The sequence below is a fragment of the Protopterus annectens genome, chromosome 7.part0 (assembly GCF_019279795.1).
Source record: "Protopterus annectens isolate FY-2018-M chromosome 7.part0, PAN1.0, whole genome shotgun sequence".
Lineage (NCBI taxonomy): Eukaryota > Metazoa > Chordata > Ceratodontiformes > Protopteridae > Protopterus > Protopterus annectens.
This window is the reverse complement of record NC_056739.1, coordinates 1,020,611,499-1,020,638,077: the sequence shown is the minus strand read 5'-3', so window position 1 is coordinate 1,020,638,077 and position 26,579 is coordinate 1,020,611,499. Positions and strand designations below refer to the sequence as shown.

Sequence of the window (26,579 nt, the reverse complement as noted above, 5' to 3'; positions counted from 1 at the left end):
TTCTAGGAACCAAAAGGGTCAGAAGAAGATGTGGTTCGAAGTCGCAGCAGTCCCAGCCTGCTCGGACAACCAGTCCTTCCGTGGCAGAGGAGGACAGGGAGGACGCCGCCCTAGAGGCAGAGGGGCTCCCAGAAACTTCGGGTGCAGGGAACCTTTCTCTGAACGGCCCGCGCAGCAACCCTGAGGGTTGCCCGACTGCTCTACTCTGGAGGCAGTCGGGGACGCTGGGCACCTAGCAGCATGGGAGTCCATAACATCGGACCGCTGGGTTCTCCAAATCATATCCAGGGATATCGCATTCCTTTCCTTCACCTTCCAAAGTTGAAGTCCCTCCCAGACGCCCCACCCGGTCAACGGGAGGCCGCTTTGGCAGAAATTGGCCATCTGCTAAAGAAAAGAGCCATCCAGCCCGCTCCCCAGACCAGATCGGATCAGGGTTCTACTCCAGATTCTTTTAGTGCCAAAAAGACGGGGAACTAAGACCAATCCTAGACCTCTCTCTTGAATCTGGCAGTCCCCAAAGAAAAATTCAATGGTCACTCTACAATCTATTCTCCCCTTCTGGGAGAAAATCACTGGATGTGCTCGATAGATCTCAAGGATGCGTACTACCACATCCTGATGGACAGGCGCTCAGGAGGTTTCTCCGCTTCGGCTGGGAGCCAGTCACTACCAGTTCGGGTCCTTCCCTTTGGTCTCACCACAGCCCCCAGGGTGTTTACCAAAGTACTAGCAGTGGTAGCGGCCCACCTGAGGCTTCAGGGGTGCAGGTCTTTCCCTACCTGGACGACTGGCTCCTTACCGCCCCAACAAGGCATCTACTTCTCTTGGCGAGACTCCTTTCTCCATCTTGCTCCATTTCTGGGCATCACAATAAATACAAAAGTCCAACCTGGCCCACACAGCTCTTAGATTTCATAGGGGCCAGACTAGACACAAGGAGTTTACGAGCCTTCCTCACTGCGGACAGAGTTCTAAATCTGCAGCTCCAGGTGCGGGCCATTCTCCATTCAAGTTCTGTTCCAGCGGAGTTGGTCCTGAGGGCTCTAGGCTCCATGGCTTCGGCCATAGCACTTCTTCCTCTTGCCAGGCTCAATATGCGCATTCTACAGTGGACGCTCTTAGTACAGTGGTCATACCTTGCTCTCCCCATGCATCATCCCATAGCGATCAGCAAGGCTTGCAAGCGGTCCCTCTTGTGGTGGCTCCACTCCCCGGATCTCCACGAGGGTCGCCCATTTTGTGCTTCTCCCCCTCTCGCCACGGTGACCACGGACGCCTCCGCCTCGGGTGGGGGGGGCACTTTGCGGGCCGGACAGTCCAAGGCACGTGGAACGATTCAGAGACCTTACTGCATATCAATGTTCTAGAGATGAGAGCAGTGCTCTTGGCGTTGCTAGCACTTCAGGACTTTCTTCCCTTGGGAACAATTGCGATTCAATCGGACAATATGTCTGTTGTCTGGTACATCAACAAGCAAGGGGGAACAAGGTCTTACCCTCTTTGTCGAGAGGCCATGAGAGTTTGGGAATGGGCAATCTCCACCAATCGCTTTCTCATAGCAACGCACATTCCGGGTCGGTCCAACATCCTAGCGGACAAGCTCAGTCGCACCATTCTGACCCCTTACGAGTGGTCTCTCAATTGTCAAGTAGCGGAACGCATATTCGCACGGTGGGGAACTCCTTCATGCGATCTTTTTGCTTCTCCCTCAAACACCAAGTGCGACAGTTTTTTCGCTCTAATACCTCCTCCCGGAGGTACCCCAAGAGACGCTCTGGTGCATGCTTGGCCACCCGGTCTTCTGTATGCCTATCCACCCTTGCCTCTGATGCTGCAAGTTCTTCAGAAAGCCTCTCGGGTGGGTTGCAGAATGATTCTCATTGCTCCATTCTGGCCTCGACAGATCTGGTTCCCCTTCCTAAGGTCTCACTCGGTGGATCCTCCTTGGATTCTAGATCCCATTCCGGATCTGATATCCCATCCATCCTGCATTCCTCCTCCGAACCTGGACAACCTGAAGCTGACCGCTTGGCTGCTCCAGTTCCACTCTTGATAAGGACTCGCCGTATTGCTTCAGCGGTAAAGGCTATTTTGGTGGCGGCTCATAAACCATCCACTAGAAAGGTTTACCAAGCAAATGGAAACGCTTTCTCTGTGTGGGCGGAGCGGCAAGGCCTGAATCCCTTCACGGTTCCTCTCCCTGTAGTGCTTGACTTTCTAACCTCTCTCTTTAATGATGGTGCCAGCAGTTCCACAGTCAAAGTTCAACTGGCGGCAATTTCTCACTATCACATTGGTCAAGATTCTAATCCTCTTATGTCAGCCAAATTGTGTAAAACATTTCTTAAAGGTACTTTCCTTCTCAGGCCCCCTATAAAACAAGCAGGTCCTCCTTGGGACCTTTCTTTGGTTCTACAGGCCTTGACCGCTCCCCTTTCGAGCCAGCCACGGTGGATCTCAAATTCTTGTCCTACAAGACAGCCTTTTGGTAGCCATTACATCAGCCAAGAGAGTTTCTGAACTTCAAGCTTTATCAGCTAAACCTCCTTACTTGGTATTTCATCCGGACCGTGTCTCCCTCAGGACCAACCCGTCCTTCCTTCCTAAAATCGCTTCTGAAGCAAACATCAATCAATCCATTAACCTCCCTGTTTTCTTCCCTAAGTATGAAAACAAAGGTGAATATAAGCTACACTCACTAGATGTTCACAGGCAACTTAGATTTTATCTCAACAGGACAGCTGGTCATAGGCAATCCGACCAGCTGTTTATTTCCTTTGCAAAATTCAATTTGGGCAAGCCAATTTCTAAAGTTTCTCTGTCCCGCTGGATTTCACAGTGCATTTTATTGGCTTATCAAGCGCCAGGAAGGCCCGCACCGGGGTGTTCATGCCCATTCAACCCGGTCAGTATCTACCTCGGCAGCCTTCAAGGCTAGGATTCCTCTAGATGATATTTGTGCAGCAGCCACGTGGGCTTCATCTCATACATTTATTTCCCACTATAAGTTGGATCTTGCATCTAGGGTAGAGCATCCTTTGGCTCAGGTGCTCGGAATATCCTTCCATGATGGCCGCCCAAGATTCAGGTAGCTGGGGACTCTGTCCCACAGGTTGCAGACAAATGAATATCCTACTTCAGATTTAGAAGTTATGTACTCACCATAACGTTCCATCTGAGTAGGTGTATTCATTTGTCTGCAACCATCCCGCCCTCCTATCTCCCTGGCCTTTCAGTTTCCTGCATATTCCTTGTTACCCTTTTTAGGGTATTGTTGCTTTGGCAAACTCGATCTGAGGTCATGAGGGTAGAGCAGGGCATTACGGGTGAGGGGAGGAGCTGAGAGCTTGGATCCATAGCTGGAAAACCATGCCGGTTCGGATCCGATATCGGATCCATAACCCACAGGTTGCAGACAAATGAATACACCTACTCAGATGGAACGTTATGGTGAGTACATAACTTCTAAATTTCTTACGGCTAGGTGACTCACGATAACTGCTACTATCATTGTCCGTATAGGAGGATTCCTCCCCTGAGGTACTAATGACAGACCTGTCATTGGTCTTGAGAATCAATCTGGGTCTCTTCCTAGGCCTATTGTTTGCTATCCCCCGATTGGTGTCTGTGAATCTAACTGATCTAGATGCTTCAAATGGATGACCCCTTTGATAATCAGTGATGTCCCTATTAAATTTTCGAATTTTCCTTTCCTTAGTTTGTTTCTCATAAGTGGCCAATTCTTTTGAAAGAGTTGCATACATGGGTAGGGACTCATATTGTTTACATTCTTCACAATAGGTTTTCACCTCAGTTAGGTTAATATTAACCATTCTTTCATAGTATGAAGCAAGTATCTTTACAAACATCATAGAAGCCTGCTGTAATGCTAGGTTCCATTCTTTAGTTAGTCTGTCCTCTGACCTGCCAACTAAAGGTTGTAAACGAATTCTCAGGCCTCTTGGTGTCTTAAGTGCCAGATATTTGCTCTTAGGTTCTTTAGGCCTTTGCTTAGTCTGTTAAAAGCCATATCACAACCATTAGAGAGATCTGTTCTGGAGCCATTCTGATTATTGCCTGGTATGCTATCTATTCCAAAGATTCCAATGTCATCCCGATCGGCACATAATCCATGAAGAATGTTCTCCAGATCCATATCTATTGGTGTCAAATGGCAAGGAATGGTTACAAATTTAGAGTACTTCTAGTAGAAAGGTCCTAATTGAAAAACTATAGGAATTAGCCCTTAATGAACATCAAAATCACTTAATCTGTTATGAAAGTACAGTTAATAGGTCAACCATGAAATCAAAGAAGCGTACTTGTGTTAAGGATTCAATGAATCTCCAATCTAATCTGGACACCAATCTGACAATAGCAACACCATAAGGTAACCTATAGTAAGAAGACTCCAAATACACTTATCTATATACCATTCAAATTATATAATTTGTCCAATAGGATCTGAATAGGTATATCAAAATCTTGTTTCCCCCTTGTAGGACTAAATTGGTGTATAACTGTTTGCAAAGACCCAAATCATGAGCTGTATAATTCAGAGCCACTGTTCTATCAGTTAGAAACACATCTCCAATACTTAAAAAAATAGTGTTATTATCTAGGCCTTATACTTGAGCATAACTTCTTTACAACTTCGATGTACGACCCAGTTATGAATACAGCTTAAGAGCAACACATCCTTGTGAAATATTGTTTTAATCCCATATTGCGAATCTAAAACTGTTATTTGAGGGAGCTATGCACAATAGTGAAAGAAACTACAAATCCCTCTATCTGTATACAGTTACAAAAGTTTTGATTTGTTCAATAAGATCCAATAGGTGAGTCAAATTCTAAATTTCCTTATGTAGGACAAAAATATTTTTTATGTGAGAGTATATATTAAAACACCAATTGTGAGTTTTCTGTTCAGGATCACTATTCTGTCAGAAGTATTGACATCTCAAAGACCTGAATAGTCATTATCTAGTTCTTGGTTCTGGGCATATTTGTTTTCAACCCAAATGTAGAAAATTATATAGCACCTAACTATTATTTCACCTTGAGATCCAAACCCCTTTATAGAATATAGTTTGAATACAATATTTCAAATTAGTAGTCATACAACTATCATTTAGAAGGCTTATAAAAAGTCCTGTTTCTGACAGTATAATATGATAATCCAATAGTGAAGTGAATTATATATGAAGGGGAAACAGATAATCAGTGTTCACGTCCCTCAAGATCTTGTCACAGGGCTGTCAATGTCTCCTATATGTGACAAAAAATGGCCTATAAATGTTTTACATGGACTTTGGAACCAACATACAAGATCATTCATGTAATATATAATTGTCATGTAGATTGTAGAACATCTGGTTTTGTAATTATTTTCCTATAAGGTACTAACTAGGACATATTATATCTAATATGTCCTATAATTTCCCCATTATATAGTGTTTAATGTACCCAACGTATATATACATGAATATCTTTTATATTAAATTCGCATATATTCCTGGCTTGAGTGATTGTATATGCATATGCATAAAGTTAAGTTTGTCTAGTTTCTAAACCAGTTGGTCCATTTTATTTGTTAATATTACTCTCTCATTATTAAACACCAGCCCATACTTTCAAACCATGTATTCACATATGACACACTAATATATATATATATATATATATAATATATATATATATATATATATATATATATATATAAATAAATGTTTTGTATGCAATTTATATATGATATATATGTGTATATATATATATATATGTATATGTATATGTATATATATATATATATATATATGATTAGATATCTTAGACTTTCTAGCACCCATGCTTCATAATGGAGCTTGTTACTTCTTGTTGTAGGATTCAAATCCAGTTAACACCTATCTCAAATTGTTATGTTGGAGAAAATCCTTTGGCAGTTATTAAAGCTTTCTTGAAAGGTGCCTTCCTTTTAAGACTTTCCCTTATGGATCCTACTCCTCCTTGGTAAATGACCCTTTTGCTTCAAGCCTTAATCCCACTGTCCTTTGAACCTGCTGCCAAGGTGTTCATCAAATTCTTAACTTGGAAATCACCTTTTTCAATGGCAATAACTTCTGCTTAAAGAGTAGGGTAGGGTAACCTTGCAAACCAATCCATCTTTATTCCTAAATTAGCTACTGAGATCTCTAGGAACTAATGCATCAACCTGCCAGTTTTCTTTCCAAATTTCTCGACTAAAGGATAAATATGCTTCTCTTGCTGGATATGCATTCTCAACTCCATTTCTACTTCCCTCATACCAAAAAACACCAGAAAGACAGATCAGCTATTTTCCTGCTTTTCTAAAGATATGATGGGCCAAGGAGTTTCAAAGGTATATTCGGCTAGATGGTTATCTGACTACGTCCTCGTTTTTATAAAGAGAAAGGTCTGAGTCAAAGCTCATTCGGCTAGATCTGTCTCAACTTTCTCGGCCTACATTTCTAGGCTCGCCATTGATATTTGTGCTGCTGCCACTTGTCTAAGTTTTATACTTTCATTTCTCATTATAAGCTGGAATAGTTTTGCTTTTGGTTCATCTGTCGTCCAGAACATCCTTCCATGAGATCACCCCAAGAGATAGGCAGCCAGGGAATCTGTCCCATCTGTTAAGGAATGGATAGAAGAGAGAACATCATATACAAAAGGTATGTATTTACCATAAAGATAGATCTGTGTTGCCTGCTTCCCTCCTTCCTCAACTTCTGCTTGCATTCTTTCTTCCATTTTATGGAAGATACTTTCTTTGGCTTCTGGTAGAACACTGTGATATGCTCCCTGAGCAATGTCACATGCTATTTTAGTTCCAGAGCAGAATCCTTTTTCCCTCAGTTCCTTTGCGCTTTCAGGGTTTTTCATTTCTGTCAAAATGATGTTCATCGTGTTACACTGCTGCAGTCATCACACTTGGGTTATCTGCCGTCAGGCGGTCCCGTAGTCGGCCCGAGTTCCAAAGTCTTGGTCCGGCGTCGGTTGCTGTCGCTTCTTCCCTGACGTCAGTGCGACAGGGGTATAAAAGAGGCAGCCAATGCCATTTTCTTCAGTCTTTCTTGCCGCGCTGTGGCCAAAGCAGAAGCAGTTCGCAAGTGCCGGTCGGCCGACTCCTGAGATTTTCAAATCGAATTTCAGACCGAATTCTTCAATAAAGCTAAGTACCCCGTTGGGGAGCCTTTTCTTGCCTCAGACCGATGTCAGAAAAAGTTAATAATTGCATTTCTTGTGGGAAGCAAATACCTCATAAGGATTTTCATTCTTCTTGCATTCCTTGACTAGGCCCAGACCACGACGTCACAGGTTGTCGGTTTTGTGCTAGGTTTAACAAACGAACTATTAAACGTCGGTTTGATTTCGCCCGACATTATTTTGGTAGAAAATGTAATTATGCCATGCCGTCGGAGCAACCGACGACCAGGATGCATAAAAAGCGCAAAGATAAGGACAGACAGCTGGGATCCAAACCAGACATCGAGGCCTCTGCTATGCCAGTCACCGGTTCTCCGGTTTTACGTGAGGTGCCTACGCAGCCCCTGACTACCGCTGATTTAGAACCCCAGGCTGCATCCGACTCCAAAGCGGAGATTGCTGGGCCTCCAGAGCCTTTATCTTTAGGTCCTTCTGATTCTATTGCTGAAGGGGATTCCGGTGCATTTGAAAGGCCTTCAGTTGCTGAAGGTGTCTTCAGACCGACTACACTTAATATTAAATCCTATGCAAAGCTAAAAACTCCTTTAAAAGTAAAGAAGCCTGTACAGCAGTCTGCAGTACAAGGCCCCATGCCTAAGAAACAGATGCTGAAGATGGCTGAAGACTTACCCTAATCAGGAGTTCCCATCCCCCTCCTGACAAAAGGCCTAGACAGGAGGAGGAGGACGCTTCGTCTGACCAGGTTTCCATTTACTCAGACTCTTCTGAGGAACAGGACTACTCCTTTCCCCCTTATGAAGACTCTGATGCTGAAGAGTCAATTCCTTCAGCTTTTCCCCCAGAAGACTACTCTTTTGGGGAAACTTTACATACCATGAGGGAACATTTCCACTGGGAAGGCCAGGATTACTCTGATTCTAAGAAAAGGCTCTGAGAGTTCCTTTTACTACCCCAGCACAGACCCCTTGCTATTCCACCTGTTAGACATTGTGGATGATGTTTACTCAGAATCTAGCCTTAACCCAGATTCATTACGTCCTGCACCAGTCAAACCAGATAGATACTACAGAGTCTCTGACTCTCACAAATTCCTATATAAAAGCCCTGTTGCTGACCCAGAAACCATTTCCCAGGGTCCCAAAGGGGTTAAGGCCTCTATTGCTAAAAATCCTGTACCCTCTGAAAGGGATTCTAAAGCACTAGACAGATGGGGAAAGAAAGTATATGCCTCGGCTACTCTAGCTATGAGGGCCTTAAACTGCCAGTTTCACATGCTGAAATATCAACAGTATTTGATGTCTCAATTAAAACAAAAAATGCTCACACATACAGAGCAGTCTGATTACAAGGAAATGCAAGATTTGTTGCATGCAGCAGAACAAGTGGGAAAACATACTTTGCAATGTGGATTTGATTCATTGGAAGCTTCCTGTAGAGCAGCAGTAACCGGGTCTGTCATTCGTAGGCATGCTTGGTTAAAAGAACAAACTTTACCTGATCATGTTAAAGCAAAGTTATTGGATTCACCTTTACAGCCGGATATTTTATTTCGTGTGAAAGCAGAAGAGGTTTTAAAGAAAATGGAGGATAAGGCAAAATCTATGCAGACGTTCAAGGATTTTTTACAGGTTCAACCCCCTCGTTTCAGCAGAAATTGGTCAACCAAAAACTGGTCCTTTCCAACTTCTGACAGACCACAGAGGGGCAAATACAGATGCCCAAGGGGCAGAGGTCAGCCTCAAGGGTCTTACAAGCCTCGACAATGGGGTGCCACAACCCAGAAAGGAGGAGAAAACAGGCCACAAACTTTCAGAAGACCATCACAATGACTTACCCCTCAGACTGCCAAGCAAATCCCTCTTGGCAGCTCCCTTGGGAGGAAAGCTTGCACTTTTTGCAGCCAATTGGCATATCATCACAAAAGACAAATGGGTCCTAAATATTGTATCTCAAGGTTACAGGTTCCACTTTCACACTTTACCAAGGAAAAAAGGAATGCCAAACCTGCCACCAAATCAATGGGCAGAGGCTCAAAGACAAATTACAGCTCTCATGGACATGAACCATTCAACAGGTTCCTACACAGGAGCAAGGACAAGGATTTTACTCAAGACTCTTTCTGGTTCCACGAAAAGACAAAGCCTGGAGACCCATTCTGGACCTTTCAATTCTAAACACATACCTGGAAGTACCCAAATTCAAGATGCTCACACTACAGCAACTTCTTCCCATGCTGGGCAAGAAGCTTGGCTAGTAATGTTGGACCTCAAGGAGGCATATCTGCATGTCCCTATCAGACAAAATTGCAGAAGATACCTCCGATTTATAGCAGGTTCAACTCATTACCAATTCTCTGCACTGCCCTTTGGCTTATCTACTGCGCCAAGGGTCTTCACAAAATGCTTGGCACCAGTAATTGCATACTGCAGACAGAGTAATCCAAATATATCCATACTTGGACGGCTGCCTTATTCAAGCAGCAAGGACATTCTTTTAAAACATCTGGCGTTTGTAAAAAACCTACTAAGTTGCCTAGGGTACACAGTCAACGAAAAGAAATCAAAAGTAGTGCCCTCACAAGACATAATATTCCTGGGTGCCAGCTTAAGTATAACAGCCCAGATGGCTTATCTCACGCCAGACAAGCAAGAACAACTGACTTAATACTTCAAAATGATGGCAACAAAGACCCAACTCCCTGCAAGAAAAATTATGCAGGCCTTGGGATTCATGGCATCTTGCATACTACTAATACCATATGCCAAACTGCATATGAGGAAATTACAATGGTACCTGAAAAGCGTATGGACTCAACACAGCCACAACTTGGAAACAATAATACCACTAATTCCCTGCCTTCAACAGGAGTTTCTATGGTGGACTCGGGCATGTCACCTCAACAAGGGTCAGCCTTTCACCTTGCCCACAGCCAGGGAAACAATGACAACAGATGCATCGGATTACTCCTGGGGAGCAAACATGGCAGGACAGTGTATTCAGGGCAATTGGTCTGCAGATCAAATGCATCTCCACATCAATCAAAAAGAGATGCTAGCTGTACAAAATGACCTAACAGCTTTCAAGGACCTCCTGCATCCAGGACAACGTCTAATAAAGACGGACAACACCACAGTGATGTGGTACATAAACAAGGGGGCACACATTCCTACCCCCTATGCAGGCAAGCAATGACCTTGTGGAACACAGCACTGACCTACCAAGTTCAACTACAAGCACAATTCCTGCCAGGAAAGAAAAATACATTGGCAGACGAACTAAGCAGAAATATCATGGATCCTTACGAGTGGAAACTAGACCCACAAGTATTCACAATGATAACTCAAAAATGGGGCAGCCCAGACATTGATCTGTTTGCCTTCCCCCAAAACTACCAACTGCAAAAGTTTTGTACAAGGACATACCACACACTAACTTGGAAAGTGGACGCCCTCTCATTCAGTTGGAAAACACTAACAGTGTATGCCTTTCCTCCACTACCTCTTCTGGCAAAGGTGCTGCTAAAAGCCAGATTAGAGAGACCACAAATGATACTCATTGCTCCAGACTGGCCACGCCAACACTGGTATGCAATATTAAGGAACATAGCTCAAGGCCCACCATGGATTTTACCTCAAATTCCTCACCTGCTGACTCAGCAAAACAATCAGATTCTACACAGCCAGCTCAAGACTTTAAATCTGGCTGCATGGCAGATTATCTAAACAACCAGTCAACACTTCTCTCTACAGCTGTTGTGAATGTCATTCTGGAGGCCAGGAGACCCAGCACCAGGAAAGCCTACTCAGACAAATGGAAAAGATTTTGTGCCTGGAACCAGGCTAAAGGACAAAATCCTCTTGTCCCAAATATTCCTCAGATTCTGTAATAATTAACTGAGATGTTGCACAAAGGCTTTTCCTTTTCTTCTATAAAGATCCACGCTTCAGCTATTTCAGCTCATTACAACACGGATCCTCCTATTTTTTCACTTCCATTATTAAGACAGTACCTCAGAAGGGCTAAGAACATAAGACCACCCCGAAGAGCACCAACACCAACTTGGGACCTCAATTTTGTTTTGGAAAAACTTACACTACCGCCCTTCGAGCCAGCTTTTTCAGCTGATTTACAATTTTTATCGTGGAAAACTGCCCTGCTGCTAGCAATAACTTCAGCACGAGTCTCAGAGCTACAGGCCCTAATGGCAGTGGAGCCTTCCATCATTTTCCATCAAGACAGTCTCTCTTTACGAACTAACCCTTCCTTTATGCCAAAGGTGTAGTATCCAGTGTGGGTCTAAACCAAACCATTCATTTACCCACCTTTTATTCAAACCCCCAGAATAAAGGGGAAAGGCTCCTACACTCTTTGGACATTCACAGACAATTAAGTTTCTACTTGGATAAAACAAAGTTTTCAGAAAATCTGATCAGCTCTTTGTATCCTATGCTGCAGGATCTCAAGGAAAGCCTATATCAAAACAGACCATTTCAAAATGGATAGGATATTGTATCCGTTTCTGCTACACACACTATGGGAAACCTGTACCTGGTAACATTAGGCCTCATTCCACCAGGGCTACAGCAACATCAGCAGCCTTCCTCAGAGGGGTACCAACCAAGGATATTTTGGAAGCTGCAACTTGGAGTTCAGTGCATACCTTCACCAAGCACTACCACTTACCTCTATACTCAAAAACCAGAGCTGGCTTTGCCACTGCAGTGCTACAGGGCCTACTAGCTTTTCCAAACCCTGTTTAGTACCACCCGCCCAGCCTTAGCTTTGGGATTCAACCCGAGTGTGATGACTGCAGCAGTGTAACACGATGAACATAGTACAGTTTTTTACCTACCATAAATGTAGATGTTCGAGTGTTCACACTGCTGCAGTCCAGGTTACCCTCCCACCTTCCCCTCTTCTTACCTGGGTTTTATCTATAGCTCTCTGTTTATACAATCTCTAAGATGTTTTTCTATATGGTGTATTTGCTTACTGCTGTAGCTATTGTTTTCTACTTATGTAATTTACTTAGGATTATGTGTTGCCTTCCTATTTGGGGGCACCTGACATCTGGGGCAAGAAAAACTGAAGAAAATGGCGTTGGCTGCCTCTTTTATACCCCTGTTGCAGTGACGTCAGGGAAGAAGCGACAGCAGCTGACGCCGGACCAAGACTTTGGAACTTGGGCCAACTGCGGGACCGCTTGACGGCAGATAACCCAAGTGTGATGACTGCAGCAGTGTGAACACTCGAACATCTACATTTATGGTAGGTACAAAACTGTACTTTTCTTGCTGTCTGTAGGTAAACTTGGTCTGACGTAATGTTAGGGATATGAGGGGATTGTGGGTGTGGGCGGAGCCTGAGCTGTGAATCCTAAAGTCTAGAGTGGCTAAAGTTGGATCTGAAGACAGTTTGTTGAAGGACAAAAGCAGACAGCACATGTCTATCATTATGGTCGTACAATAGAAAGCAGATGTTTTAGGCGGAAACCATTATCTGAACAGCAGCTGTATGAGGATTCAAAGAGGAAAAGTTTAAGGACTTCTTTTTAAAATTCTCACTGGATTCTTGATTTTTGAGTTCAATAGGCAGGTGGTCCTAGCCTGGAGAAAGCTTTTTCACCCTTAATAGATATGAATGGTGGGTGAGCAAGAAGATAAGTAGTTTTATGTTTTTCTCAGATCGTACAATTTTTTTTGAATGGGACATTTCCTTTTTAGAGGACAGTAGCCTTGATATACAACATTAAAATCATTGTGCCTAGAAAGACAGTCCTGTTAGTCAGTTGGTGTTTTCCATCCATCTGCAATGAAGTAGAGAGTCTGCTAGAAGAAGGAGTCTAGACACCATGTTCTCTGTAATTTCTATCTGTGGGAATCTTTAGCAGAGTATAAAACACAAGAGAAAAGGCCGTATTCCTGCTTGGGAAATAAAACCTTTTTAGCAATAGATAAGCAGGAGGTTGATGAGAGAAGATGAGTGAGCCAGTTTCATTTCTGCTAGAACTTTGCCTGATACAGCATCTGTGTGTGTTTTAAAGAATAAAGCTAATGTATTCTCCATTGTGTAACAAGAGCTATAGTGTTAATGTTGACATGAGTTAGGTGTATGGGAGGAACACTGGTTAATTTTCTAGGAGGTGAGACCACCAACAGATTAGTTTTTTGTGATTAATTAGTAGTTTTTTAGATGAGGGACCATATCCATAGCTGAGTGAAGACTTCTTGCTGCTTTATTTGTGCAGTTATTACTGCATTTTAAGAGAAGTAGGTCACCGGCATAATGGCTCCAAAACATTTTGATGTTTGAGAATGAACTGCTTTTCAGTACCTTTCTGTCATGTTCGTTTTTTTTTTTTTTTTGTACAGTAGGTGTTCAAACATAGGTTACTTTTTAGACTGCTGTATTATGAACTAGACTGGTTATTGTGAGCTGCAAACCTTCATTGTAAGGTGGGAGGATGGCATAATGGTTAAGGTGTTTACCTTACCGACAGAAGGTGCCAGGGTTTAATGCTCACACGGATAATTGGCTGGGCTTAAAATGGCCTAAAAGGAAGGTTAGCCTATTACTTATCTATGAACCTATGTGATGAACATGAGTTTGGTTGTTCATAGGTAGTTTATAGACTTGCCATCCAGGAGACCATTGTGGAGCCTAGCCAAATTCCCAGTTGCCCTGAGAAATGTGCGGGTGAGCGACTTTCTTAGGGTCACACAATAGGCAAATGAAGGCTTAGGGACTCGAGCATTGTACCACAGGAACTATAGCTCACAGCGTTAACCCTCTGCACCAATTGCCAAACTTGCAGCATTTTTTAAGTCTGTAGTTTTTTTTGTTAGAGTTGTCAATTGTATGGATTTTAATTATTTTTAAATAAGACATTTATTGTTGCATGGTACGGTTTGTATCGTTATTCAGATTTGATGATGTTTTAGATGTGGCAGAAGCAATAGAGCTTTGAGACTGAGAGAGACTTGGTGCCTCTTTTATGCAAAACTGGGACAGGTCCTTTCTTGGCATTTTGGCCCGATAGGAAATGCCTGAAGGAGGTTTGAAAGGAAAACATGAAAATTATGTTCATATTACATGTTTGGAAGAGAAAATGTTTGTGGATGAAAGGGGAATTAAAGATGCGCATTGTGACAGGAATACTTCAAGACCGGGAGAGAGAACTAGTGGGAAGGGGAAAATTGAAGAAAGGACACAAACACACACGCAGACAGACACACTTTAGATAATGGCTTGTGCCACAAGGGATCTATTTTTAGCCGCAGCCGTAAAGAAAAATGCATAGAAAGACAGTACAGATAAATATTGCAAAAAGCAACACATGAACATGCAAGATGTAAGTATTGAGTAAAAGTCAAAGCATGGCATTTATGTAAACTTAAGACATGAGTCAAAAGTTGTCAGTTTAAAACAATGTGTAAGGGAAAAAAAAAGAGAAGAATGTTAAATTTGTTACTATACTTTCTGTATTTGTATTGACCACTCTAACATTTACAGAGATATACATTAAACATATGTAACAAATGACTCGCGCTACAGTAAGGTTCATTGCTAAGTTAAGAAAAATCTTTTTGGTCTCTCTAGATAAATCCCAGAAGTACAAGTACAGCTCAGGGAACAAACAAGCTAACACAGGGATTCATAGGTTGGTACTAGGCTGTCAGCCCTAGGGCCTGTATAAGCCTAGCCATAACAATTCCCTGGATATTTCTTCCCACAATATTTACTTCTCTGGACCCCTGTCTAGCAGGGTGACTGACATGATCCCCGGGGTGAATTTCCTATCTCCCATCCAATCATCAAGGGCCCTTTTGAAGAGGGCCAAGGAGGCGCTCTGCTTGACCTGTATGGGAAGTCTATTCCAGAGTATGGGGAGTCTCTGGGTCAGGAACCTATCCCTCCAGCATGTTTTATTCATTGTGATGACAAAGTTTAGATCCCTGGAGCGTGTGGCTCTGAGGGATTGGGATTTCTTTAAGTTGAGCATGTCCAACAGCTCAGGGTTTGACATGGCCTTGCATGTTAAGCAGAGATCGCTTCTGAGTAGACGATATGCCACAGAGTATAGCTGGAGTTTTTTACATGGTCAGCATATGGCATATGCTTTAGGCCTGTGATTCTTTTAGTGAGGTATTTCTGTGGCCTTTCCAGTTGTTGCAGATATCTTGTGAGGTACATACCAAACAGGGCATTATACTCTATAGTGGGTCTAATGAGGAATGAGTACAGTGGGACAATGTCCTCCTTTTTTATGGATGAAAAGCTCTTAGTGATCAGGTGTGCCACATAGAAGGATTTACTGACAGTTGTGGCTATGTAGTTATCGAAAGTGAGATCACTGTCCACCTGTGTCCCTAAGTCTCTCATCATACTTTCGATGTTTAGTGTACTGCCACCTATGTGGTAATTCATGGGTACATGTTTTTATCCAAAGGGGATAACTATACATTTCTTGGCATTAAGCTTGAGCCCATGGCTCTGGCACCAGGCATCTGTTTCTGTAAGGCCCTCTTGTAGAATATCCATATAATTTGGGGATTCAGTAATGGCCCCCAGTTTGCAGTCATCTGTGAACTTTGTTAGCCAGAGTCCCTTAGTGTTGGCCTGTACTTCAGAGAAGTAAATGCCAAACAAGAGTGGTCCCAGGACTGAACCCAGAGGTACTCCACTTGTCTGGAGCTGGATTTGGAGTCGGCTGCCTTTACAGTCTGGGTTCTGTCAGTAAGCCAGTTGGCAACCCATCGAGTGATGTAGGGATTTATGCCCAGCTTAGTAAGTTTATCTATGATTCTAGAGTGGGGTATGGTGTTTAAGGTCTTGACGAGGTCCGGATAGGCTGTGTGGACCACCTTACCCTCGTCCACAGCTCTGGAGACTGATTTTAAGAAGTCAATGAGGTTCAGGAGACAAGATCGGCCCTTCACAAACCCAAACTGGGTGGGGTCCAGTGTTTGAAGGTTGCCAGTGTCTTTGTTTATATGTTCCATGATAATGCGTTCCATGCCCTTGCAGATCAGGCTTATCAGACTGATGGGGGGATGGTAGTTCCTGGGATCCAAGGTGGATCCCCCCTTGTGGAGTGAGAACTGTAGATCTGAAGTAGTTAACTTCATTTGCTCAGCAACCTGTGAGCATCGGATCTGATTCGGACCCGAACCGGCAGCTTTCCTAGCTAAAAGATCCGAGCTCCAAGCTCCTCCCACTACCCATAATGCCCTGCCATCTCCCTCTAACCCTCAGATCTCTTTTGCAGCGGCTTCCGTAAGCTTCTCAGAACGAGCTCAGAGCGTGGTACTGTGAGTTTAGGATTAAAAATTTAATTTTCTGTCAAACTTTCTCTGTCTTTGTGTGTGTCTTAACTTTCTTCACCTTTCTGAGTAGTTTTAAACTTTTTTGGGTTAAGTTAAATTTATTCCCCTCCCCCCTCTGCTTGTGTGAAGGTGTGTGCATGTGGGCCTGTTTTTCTTTTCTAGAATGTTTGAAGGCCCTAAAGCTATCTTCTCTAAATGTACCAAGTGTGGTCATAAGCTGTCCCCAGCGGATGGCCACACTCGGTGCGTCCTTTGCCTGGGGGTTGATCACCTCTCTTCGGGCTGCACTATTTGTGCAGCCTTCAACCCCAGGGCTTTGAAGGATAGGAAGTCGAAGCTTATTCTTGCGGGCCTTTTGCCCCCTGATTCTGCCTCGTCCTCCTCTTCCTCTTCTGTGGCGCCAGCGGCTGCCCCACCTGCCGCTTCCGATCCCCTGGCTGGGACTCAATCTCCCTTGTCAGCCCTCGAGGAAAGGGACGGCAAAAAGGACAAAAAGGATAGGGAGAGAGAGGGAGAAAAAAAGGCACCGCAGCCACAAGAGGCGGTCCGAGTCGACCCCTTCGGCACCGCTGTCCAAACAGCTTGCCTCTCCCCTTAAGGTCTCCGGGCCTTCCCCCTCCCGGCTCCGTTCTCCACGTTTCTCTCTGGAGCCGGAGGAGACCCGGTCACCTTCGAGGTCGTGTAGGCGGCCTTCCCGGCCGGCCTCTGTAGCCTCATCCAGATCTACGAGGAGTTTATCGGACGCAGACATGGACCAGATGATGCGTCGATTTCTCCAGGCCCAGCTGCAGATGGGAGTGCTCTTGCCTCCCCCCCTCTGGGGGGGAGCTCGACACTTTTTTTCGCCCCCATTGCTCCTTCTCCGACCCGCTATCGGGGTTCGTAGCTGTCTGATCCGACTAGCTTCGGAGGCGGGGTGGGGTCGGCACCTACAGCATTTCCTACTTCGCCGACTGTACCCTCGAGTCTGTCGGATCCATTTTCGGATCCGAGCTCTCAGGGCCATGAGTTGAGCGTCGGATCTGTAGGGGTTAGCGGGCCTTCGGCTCCGTTAAGGTCTGGGCACACTACCCTTTCGGATCCGATCGGGTCACCTTCGGCACCGGTCCGCACGTCGGATCCGAGGGGACTGCTTTCAGATCCGAGGGAAAGCAGTTCTCCCTCTGCATTCGACATGTGGAGAGAATCCTTTCGAGGGATTCGAGGCCCCAGGCTCTTGCTATGTATCCACCCGCCATTCCCAATGAGACGGCCCTGTCTTCTATCATCCGGCCCCAGGGACAGCCTGTGCCTATGTCCCAGATTGTTCCCGTAGACGAACAGGACATTGTTGGTGAGGCCTCCTCGGACAGCCCCCCCGAGGAGGTCGCTCACAAAAGAAAGTGCAAGAGGAGGCCCTTGGACTCACCTGAGTCCCTCACGGAGGACACGGACTTAGAGGAAGGGGAAGGTTCCCTAAGGTCACCCCCCGAAGACTTCTCCTTTGGAGACATCATGGAAATGTTACGCATTAGAGTGGGGGTGGTCTGCCCAAAAAACTTCCTCGGATGAGTCTGTGTTTCTGGAGGCGTTGGCCCGTCTACCTCTTGGGTGTCACCTCCCGCTGACCCCCTGGTACACCTCATAACTACCAGGCCATGGAAGGAGCCGGACACTGTCGAGCTTATACCCAAGAGACCAGACAGGATCCTCGGCCCTCCCACGGACAGGACAGTGTGGAGCAAGTGTGCCCCAGTGGATGCCATGGTGGTGGCGGCTGCCACTAAAAAGGAATTAGCACAGGAGAGTTCCTCTGTGCATCCTCCAGACAAGGAGTCTCGGATAATGGACTGCCTTGGAAAGCGGATATTCTCTTCAGCGACCTTCTCTGTAAGGTCACTGAATTATATGGCACATGTGATTCGGCTCCAGCGAGACCTGATTAAAGAGTACGCTGGATCACCCCCAGAGTCCATGTCGGCCGAGGACAAGCGGACCTTCTCTGCTCGAATGGCCACTCTCAAGTCAATTACACATCTATGCGGCTTCTCTCCCATGGTACGGAGGGAGCGGCTAGAGCTAGCGAAATGGGCGTCGTCTTACGTAGACAGGCCTGGCTCCGTATTTGCGATTTTGCGGAACCCTTCAAGGCATCCTTCGCGAATGCTCCTTTTGACGGTTCTACACTCTTCGGCAAAACCGTACGCAATACGCTTCTCCAGAGCGAGAAAGATGGGAAGACGTCTGCCGTCGGGATCCGCTTCTCGGCTCCTCAGAGGTCCTACTCCAGGAACCAAAGAGGACAAAAGAAGATGTGGTTCCGGAAAGCTCAACAATCCCGTTTCGCTCCGGATCCCTCATCCTTCAGAGGCAGAGGAGGACAGAGTGGACGCCGGTCCAGAGGCAGAGGGGGGCCGAAGAATTTTGGGTCGAGAGAACCTTTTTCGGATCGATCCGCGCAGCAGCCGTGAGGGGTTGCCTGACTGCTCCTCTCTGGAGGCAGTCGGGGGGAGGCTTCTCGGAACACCTAGCAAATTGGGAATCCATTACGACAGATCGCTGGGTGCTCCGAATCATATCCAGAGGCTATTCAATCCCTTTCCTAACTTATCCTCCCCGGTCAAGATGACTCCCCGATGTTCCACCCGATTAGAGGGAGGCAGCAGCATCAGAGATTTGAGGGCTGCTAAGAAAAAGAGCAATCCAGCACGTCCCCCTCGAGCAATCTGGATCAGGCTTTTACTCCAGGTTCTTTTTGGTGCCAAAAAAGACTGGGGACTTACAACCCATTCTCTACCTATCCACACTGAATCTGTCAGTCGCCAAAGAAAAATTCTGGATGGTCACTATTCAATCCATTCTCCCACTTTTGCAGGAGAATGACTGGATGTGCTCGATAGACCTCAAGGATGCATACTACCACATTCTTATGGACAGACGATCCAGAAGGTTCCTCCACTTTCGGCTGGGAGCCAGCCATTATGAGTTCAGGGTCCTACCCTTCGGTCTCACCACAGCCCCCAGGGTGTTCACCAAGGTCATGGCAGTTGTAGGGGCCCACCTGAGGCTTCAGGGAATACAGGTCTTTCCGTACCTGGACGACTGGCTCCTAACCGCCCCCACCAGGCATCAACTCTGCTCAGGCAGGGACTATTTCTTACATCTAGCCCGCCATCTAGGGATCACGATCAACCACAAGAAATCCTCCCTTCAACCTACTCAAATTTTGGAATTCATAGGGGCCAGGATAGACACTACACAATCCAGAGTCTTTCTGACAGCGGACAGACTTCGCAGTCTAAGCCTTCACATTCTAGATCTTTTACAATCATCAGCCCCTCCAGCGGAACTAGTCCTGAGGGCCCTGGGATCCATGGCAGCGGCCATCAATCTGTCACCTTTTGCTCGCCTGAAGATGAGAATCCTTCAATGGACATTACAAGTTCAATGGTCCATTCTATTTCACCCCCTGTCTACACCTGTTCCCCTCAGCAGGATTTGCAGGGAGTCGCTTCTTTGGTGGCTCCGCTCCAGAGATCTCCGAGAAGGCTGCCCCTTCGTTATACCCCCTCCCCGAGTCACGGTGACCACGGACACATCTCTCCACGGGTGGGGGGGGGGCATTGCATGGGCAGATCCGTCCAAGGCACGTGTACTCTCACAGAGACCTCACTGCATATCAGTGTCCTGGAGATGAGGGCGGTGCTTCTAGCGTTGCAGGCTCCATCCCCTTCTTCCTCCAGGAACTATTGCACTTCAAACAGACAACATGTCGGTAGTCTGGTACTTAAACAAACAGGGGGGAACCAGAACTTATCCACTTTGCAGGGAGGCAATGAGAGTATGGGAATGGGCGATATCCACCAACCGCTTTCTCATAGCAACGCACATTCCGGGTTGGTCAAATATCTTAGCGGACAGGTTGAGTCGAATGATCCTCTCACCTTACAAGTGGTCTCTGAACCCAGCAGTAGCAAAACAAATCTTCCTCGAATGGGGTCAGCCTTGCTGCGATCTCTTCGCCTCGCCTTCGAACACAAAGTGCAGCGAGTTCTTCGCTCTGATTCCCCCACCAGGGGGAAGCCCCCAGAGACGCTCTAGTTCATGCTTAGCCATCCGGTCTTCTGTATGCTTATCCTCCTCTTCCATTGATGACAACATTCTTGCAGAAAGCTCGTTGGTTGGGGAGCAGAGTTATCCTTATAGCCCCATTCTGGCCTCGTCAAACCTGGTTCCCTTACCTGCGGTCTCATCTAGTACATCCTCCCTGGATTTTTTGATCCCAATCCGGATCTGATCTATTATCCATTAGCATTGAGGACCCCCGACCTGGACTACCTCAAACTCTCAGCTTGGTTGATCCAGTTCCCTTAATGGCTAGGACTCCCGCTATATCTTCCTCAGTTAAGACCATCGTGGTGGCCGCCCATAAACCGTCTACCAGGAAAATCTACAAGAGTAAATGGAAACGTTTCTCTGTCTGGGCGGAGCACAGGAACTTGGACCAGTTCATGGCTCCTATCCCAGCAGTTCTAGACTTTCTTTCCCATACTTTTCATCAAGGAGCTAGTGCTTCTACTATTAAAGTTCAGTTGGGAGCTGTTTCCCACTACCACGTTGGAAACAGTTCAGGCCCCCTAGCGTCCTCCAAGATTTGCAAAACATTCATGAAAGGAACCTTTTTGTTAAGACCCCCTATTAAAGATGCAGTGCCTCCATGGGGTCTTCCCCTAGTTCTTCAAGCTCTGACTGGGCCTCCTTTTGAACCTGCGGCTTCAGTCGACTTAAAATATGTATCTTGGAAGACGGCCTTCCTGATTGCCATTACTTCTGCTAGGAGGATATCGGAGCTTCACGCTCTTTGCAGCAATCCTCCATACATCATCTTTCATAAAGACAGGGTCTCCCTCAGTACTAATCCCTCCTTTCTGCCCAAAGTGGCTTCAGAAGCCAATATCAACCAGTCCATCAATCTACCCGTCTTCCTTCCTAATTTCCAAAACAGAGGAGAATACAGACTTCATTGTCTGGATGTTCACAGACAGTTACGTTTTTACTTAAACAGAACAGCAGATCTTCAAAAATCTGATCAGCTTTTTGTTTCCTTTGCTAAATCCTGTCTGGGGAAACCAGTCACTAAAGTAACCTTAGGTAGATGGATTTCCCAATGCATCCTCCTCGCATACAAAAGTTCTGGTCATCCTGAGCCCCTGAGAGTGCGAGCCCATTCTACCCGATCTATGGCTACTTCTGCTGCTTTCTGGTCAAGGGTTTCTTTGGATGACATTTGCTCAGCAGCTACTGGGCTTCCTCTTATACCTTCATTACACACTATAAATTGGATTTAATATCCAGAGGACGCGCATCTTTTGGCTCCTCAGTGCTCCGGAATATCCTTCCATAAGGGCCTCCCAAGTTGCTGGCAACTGGGGACTCTGTCCCACAGGTTGCTGAACAAATGAAGTTAACTACTCCAGATAAAGAAGTTATGTACCCACCATAACGTTCCATCAGAGTAGGTAACTTCATTTGTCTGCAACCATCCTCCCTCCATCCCCCGGACCCTTAGTTCGTTATTAAAGGATCAGGATATGTCTTTTTGCCTTTTTTGGCAAACTCGATCTGAGGGTTAGAGGGAGATGGTAGGGCATTATGGGTAGGGGGAGGAGCTTGGAGCTTGGATCTTTTAGCTAGGAAAGCTGCCAGCTCGGATCCGAATCAGATCAGATACCCACAGGTTGCAGACAAATGAAGTTACCTACTCAGATGGAACGTTATGGTGAGTACATAACTTCTTTCTGTGCGGCACTCAGTGGGCATGAAGCCTGAGGTGAGCCTATGTTTAAACATGACAATTAGATGAGGTGCCAGTTCATTTAGTACACAGCCTGAAATGTCTTCTGGTCCCATGGATGCTGTATTCTTAGCTTTGGAGAGTGCGGTTTCTACCTGTGTGGCCGTGATTACCGGAATTTGGCAATCTTTTGGTATTGAGATGGGCCCTTTAGGGGGTGAGAGGGGGGCGAAGTTTTGTACTAAATCGATCTGCCAGGATATTGGCAATATCCTTGGGATCAGTATATTTAATGCCATTCTTTTGAAGCTCAGAGCAGATCTGAGCATTGCCATTTAGATTCTTGACATAACTATATAGAATGCCTTGTGGTTGTCTTTGGAATCTTTGGTGGTAGTTTTATTTTCGTAACTAGCTTTTGAGGATTTTATGAGGTATCTCAGCTTCTTACTGAGGCTGGTGAGGGAGTTTTTTGCATCCTGAGATTTTCCTTTTTTCTGCAACAGTTTCTTCCTTCTGTTGTATAGTTTGTTTATAGCAGGGGACCACCAGATTTGCTTCTTTTTTTGGTGGAGAGCATCTTGGTTCTATTTGGGATGGCACGATTCATGCACGAGTGGATGTGCTCGTACAGTGCCTTAGTATAGGATTCTGCAGTCGAACTTTCAGATCTCATCTGCATGGTGTCATGAAGTTAGTCACTTCTGACTTCAGTAGCATGAAGTTGGCTTTGGAGAAGTTTTTTAAGGAGGTTTCCGTACTGGGGGTGGGATGTAGATGTCAAGGGTGATTTGCTTATGGTCAGACCTGACCAATGAGGGGGTGACCACTGGTGTGGAGCATCTATCTCCCATGTTGGGAATGACCAGGTCTAGGATATTGGAGCCCCTGGTGGGACAATGGGTTAGTTGATCCAGGGCGTTGGAATTTATGAATTCTAAGAACCGTTGGGAAAAGGAGTTGGTACCAGAGTAGTTTTCCCAGTTAATGGCAGGGTAGTTGAAATCATCCAGTATTAGGGTGTTTGGTTGTATCTTAATATTTTCCAGTATGTTTAGAAAGGTGTAGTGAGAATCTTGGGGCATGGTGGGGGATCTGTAGCAAGCTACAGTTTGGAGTGCAGTCTTACTTAGTGTTAGTTGCACCTGGAGAATTTCAGATGCGTTGTGTTGGGCAACTAGCCTGGAAGTGTGAATATCCTTGGTGAATATGGACATTCCTCCACCTTTAGTGTTTCGGTCTTGGTTTTATGGCTGAAACGTGTGGTAAGAGTTGTAGCCTGGTATTGCAAGGGTGCTCTCTGGAGTGCTTCGAGAGGGTGCATTTTGAGGTTTAGACTTCTAACATTGAGTAGCATTGCCTTCAGATTTTGCATGCTTGTATCTGTTACGGTGGTGGTTTTGTCCTTTGAACCTTGCCTAAAAAAGGCACTCTAGAGGTGTCAAGAGCTTTAGCCAGTAACCTGAATCCCAGGGGTGACAGGTGCAGACCATCTCTGGAAAAGCATCATGGTTTGTCTTCCCAGGCAGACAGATACTGGATCCCCTTTGAATGACACCAGAAGTTTAGCCAATTGTTGAAGTTAATCATTTTGTCCTTATACTGTGGTATTATTCTGGGCGAAGGCAAGATGCTACTCAGGGCTAGGGTCATACCTGCCTGGGCCACATGATCAGAGAGCTCTTCCATATCTCTTTTCATGTAGTCCAGGGAGGTACGTCTCAAGTCATTCACTCCAGCATGGGCAGTAACAGAGTCGTATTTGTACTTGTTGTGGAGTGACTTGAGTGCATGCGTTTATGTGGCAGATCCTGGCACCCGACAGGCAGTTGACTGTAATTTTCTCCTTGTTCAGCCTGGTGAGTGGGACATCAGTGTGCTTGACTATAGAGTCACCTATGACTAAAGTGTTGGGTATATTGTCTTGCCTTAGGGGCTGTTGGGTGGCACACTGGTGTTGTGAGCTATGTGTCACTTTGGTTGTGACTGGTGTTTGTTTGCGTTTCAGCTTCGGAGTTCCTTGTTGCTTGGGCAGGTTAATGTTAAGGGCCTCCACATATATGTGGGTTTAGTGTTGCTATGTGTGCGTGTTGATGGTGTGGGTTTTGAAGGGCTATGAGTTGTTTGAGGTGTAGTGCAGGTGTTAACCTTCTCCTCTTGACTGTCTAGCGCAATCTTGGCCGGAGAGAGCTTTGCTTCCAATTTGGCTATGTAAGTGTATCTCCATCTCTCACAGGTTATAGTGTTGGGTGGTAGGAGGAGAGGGTTGTCTGTGTACATGAGGCAGTTGCCGCATTGCCCCAGTATGCCCAGATTCACCAGGTGGACAGGAGAAATCACCGGAAGCTGACCCTTGGACATGCCTGTTTAGGTGGTTTTTTTTTGTAAAGTATAAGAGCTGTTTTCCCTTACCTTTGCAAGGTACTTTGCAATTATAGGCTGTTTAGTGCCTACGATTAATTTCTCTTTATTGACAAGGAGAGTTGAGTGCTTGTATCAGTTTCATGCTTCCTACTGCTTTCCAGCAGGTTCTAGAGCAGGTGCTAGTCACGGGTTCAGATTTTAGTGCTACTACTAAGAAACCAGCTAGTTCTAAGGGAAATTTGAAGAGCAGACTTTCTGGCACCTGGACAGTGCTGCATGATGCGAAAAATGTACAAACACAAGGGTTTTTAAGCCAGAAAGTTGAAAGGGATAGAAATCGGCCCAAAAAAGGCTAATAAAATTACAATGTCAGAGCTGGAAACCACTCCTCTAGTGTTAGATAAGGCAGTACAATGCTCACCACTCCCACTGGTAAGCAGTAGGACTTCCCTTTACCACAGCAAGGTCTGGGTAGCTCTGAACACAGAAAATAAAGTCCTGAAATAAGCAAAGCCTGGGATCTGGACTGGCTAGGAAAGGTGGGAAACGAGCAAACAAGATAGTATTTTTTTTTTTTTGTTAAAACAGGCTAAACAATGCAATAATACAGTAAATAAACACAGAAAAGGCTAACACACTTGAGTGTGTATTCCTAAACAGCAAATGCAATTAAAACTCTACGAAATTGGCAATTTAAAACTTTTTAAATGAAGCAAGGCAAGTGCACAACTGAAAAATGATTTAAGAGGCAGTAATACAGCTGAATAAGTAGCTAGTCTATATATACAGAGAAGTCTATATATAGAGAAAAGCAGCTAAAACACACAAACAATTCAGATGCAGTGCAACCTAGAGCACTTGAGTTGTAGCAATACTAAGGCAAATACAGTTATAATAAATGCTCTATATTTCCAGTGTCAGAACACAAGGAGATTCGGGCATTTTTTTTTTGACACTGAAACAGTTCAACAGTTTCTCTGATTTAAGGATGGATGTAACTGCATGATAGCATCTTTAAAAGGCTTCATCAGTTATATAGTGTGGTTGAATTGTGGAGAAGCCTGCATCATTTTCAGATGTCTTTTGCTGTAAGAAACAATTGATCAGAAGCTCGTCTTCAAGAGAACAGTAGTACCCAGCTTGGAGTTATTGTTTACTCTCTAAATTGGCTTATTGTTTAAATATTTGATTGGAGTGATGTTGGCTTGTGAATTTTGTGTGTTGGTAATTTTGATGTACATTATATCCCATTGCTTGCAGAAAACAATTTCTTCCTATGGATTATGATTTAGGGTTGGTTTTATTTGTGGGAGGCCCATGACATTATCAGTAAGCATTTTGCCATTTTTAACAAGAAAGCTTTGCTTTGTTGACTTGAAACTGTCAAGTCCTTCTTGTAAAACTTGCCTGTCCTAGAATCTTAAGAAAAACACAGTGAGGGTTGATATACCTGCTGTTAGCCAGGCCTCTATCAATGGAAGTGAAACCTTCAGTTACAAAGTGCCTGCAATGAATGCTCTTCCTTCAGCTGTTTTCAGTGTGCTTTCACAGAACACAGATCTAAGCTCAAATATCATAGCCCTTTTAGTCTGGGAAGAAAGAGAGAACCCAATTGTTAAGGAATAGAGGTCTTGATTTTGAGCCAACATCCCCTCCACAAATCCTTCTCTCTCTGCCTGCTGAATCCAGCTATGAGGTTTGCACGAGTATGTGGCTGCATGGAGTTGAATTACATCTGCAGGCCATCCCGACCTCTACCAATTGAATGGCTTCCCAAAAAAAGAAAAGGGAGTCCTCTACCCTTGACCATTTTAATTCTGAGTTGAGTATGGAGGATTTAACCTACTCAACCTAGATCTCATGACTGGAATCATGAAGCAGGTTTACGAATCATGTAAAAAGTGGTTGATCATCTTGCGCATAGA

At 45.1% G+C, this 26,579-nt stretch overlaps 1 protein-coding gene across 1 annotated transcript in view; it reads left to right on the top strand.

Annotated features, from left to right (window-relative positions):
- Positions 1–26,579, top strand: part of RAD18 (RAD18 E3 ubiquitin protein ligase) — a gene marked incomplete in the record, with an annotated part of 1,469,636 nt that overhangs the window by 204,480 nt on the left and 1,238,577 nt on the right.